The following is a 2500-nucleotide window of genomic DNA, read 5'->3' as shown; positions in this document are numbered from 1 at the left end:
TATATATATATATACTATATATATATATATGTATATATATAGATATATTTTTTTCTATATATACATATTTCTATACATATATATGTATATATATACATACTGTACATACATACACACACATATATATAATATATATCTATCTATATATATATATATATATATATATATATATATATATACTATATATATATATATATATATTATAGTATATATATACAGTATATATAAATATATATATATATATATATATATATATATATATATATAGTATATATATATATATATATATATATATATATATATATTATATATATATATATATATATATATATATATACAGTATATATATATATATATATTATATATATATATATATATATATATATATATATATATATATGTATGTATTTTATATATATATATATATATATATATATATAGTATATATATATAACACATATATATATATATATATATATATATATATATATATATATATATATATATATATATTTATATATATTTATATATATATATATATTTATATATATATATATATATAGTATATATATACATATATATACATATATATATATATATATATATATATATATATATATATATATATGTAGATCTTGAAAACTATCATTAATATTTTTTTCTTTATTACAGCTTTTCCCATATTTACCTTTACGTAAAGTTTTAACTGATTCATAAACGCTGTATCCACCTGAACTGGAAAACTGAAAATAATCCAAAATGGATAAACATTTTCTCCAACTCCCTGGTTTATAGGATCTCTTCCTTTGCTCCGTTGCCTTAAGGAGATCAGATACTGGAGATTACGACTCCGTATGTTATTTACATCAACAACAGAACTAAAATTTTAAAATTTTTCATGCAAAAAGTTTAGAGCAAAACTATTTTTTTTTTTATGCGAAAACTGTAGAGCAAAAGTTGTAAATAAATGCAGAAAACAATTATTATTATTATTATTATCATATTATCATTATTATTATTATTATTATTATTATTATTATTATTATTTATTATTAGCCAAACTACAACCTAGTTGGAAAAGCAAGATGTTTTAAGCCCCATGGCTCCAACAGGGAAATATAGCCCAGTGAGGAAAGGAAATAAATAAACGAGTAGAACAAACTAACAATAAATCATTCTAAAAACAGTAACGTTAAAAACAGATATGTCATATATAAACTATATAAAGACTTATGTCAGTCTGTTCAACATAAAAACTTTTGCTGCAACTTTGAACTTTTGAAGTTCTCTATTGTGACGGGCCGAGAGAGGGTTGTGAACTTAAAGGCAGGATGCAATCAACTGAGACTTTATTAAGGAACACCCTCCATTATATACAAAACCTCAAGGCAACAGGAAAATACATGTTCGAGAAAGTGACAATGTTACAGAGGAATACCGGAGACATGAATATTCAGCTTCTTTTTAGTGCGAGTGAAGAGCGCAGATACAAGCATAATATATACAACATAATTTATGTACGATCGTGTGACCACAAAGTTGGTATATGGCTCTCCCCCTAAAAATGACATAGTGTACATGTTAAATAGGGCGCTGCCCTGATCTAGAGAGGTGAACTGTAGGCGGGTCATCTGGCAGAAGATTAGCAGGTTTTAGACGATCAATGGAGACCCAGTCTTCTTTGCCACGAATGTTTAGTAGGAATGCTTTCGGACTGTGTCAGATCACAAGGAAAGGGGCCCATGTAAGGGGGCATTAGTAGGCTTGCTAGTGTCGTTGCGCAGGAAAGACATGCGTTGCAGAGTGCAAGTCCATTAGTATGTGATGCATCGCTGGGGGCTTTTAAGTCTGGCGGCACGGAGTAAATTTTCCCACGACGTGACGTATGCGCTGGAGATCGTCGGAGGAGGTTGTAGAAGGAAAAAAACGGGTCGCCATACACCATTTCAGCTGCGAGACGTCGAGGGCGTCCTTTAGGAGTGGTCCTTAGTCCAGGAGGACCCAGGGAAGCTGAGGTAAACCAGTTGCAATCCTTGCAGCAAGACATCAAGCTGCATTGAAAATGCGATGAAAAACGTTCAACCATTCCATAGGCAGCTTGGTTGTAGGCCATTGTCAGATGTAGGGTGATGCCCAGGAGATTTGCTAATGACATCCACAAATGAGAGGTGAATAGTGGTTCCCCTGTCAGAAGTGATATGCTCAGGGATACCGAATCTTGAAATCCATCCAGAGAGTAAGGCAGAGGTACATGAGGCGGACGTTGCAGTTTCCATGGGAATGGCTTCAGGCCAACGAGTGGAGTGGTTGATGACGGTAAACAGGTAACGATTTCCTTGTGATGTGGGTAGTGGGCCTACCAACGTCGACGCGAATGTGTGCGAAACGGCGCTTAGGTTGAGGAAAGGAACCCACTCCTGAATCCTTGTGTCGATGGTACTTTGGAAGTTTGGCAAGAAGTACAGGCGCGGACCCAATCCTTAGCATCCTTAGAAATCCG

The sequence above is a fragment of the Palaemon carinicauda genome, chromosome 1 (genome assembly GCF_036898095.1).
Source record: "Palaemon carinicauda isolate YSFRI2023 chromosome 1, ASM3689809v2, whole genome shotgun sequence".
Classification (NCBI taxonomy): Eukaryota; Metazoa; Arthropoda; class Malacostraca; order Decapoda; family Palaemonidae; genus Palaemon; species Palaemon carinicauda.
This window is presented reverse-complemented; position numbering follows the sequence as displayed.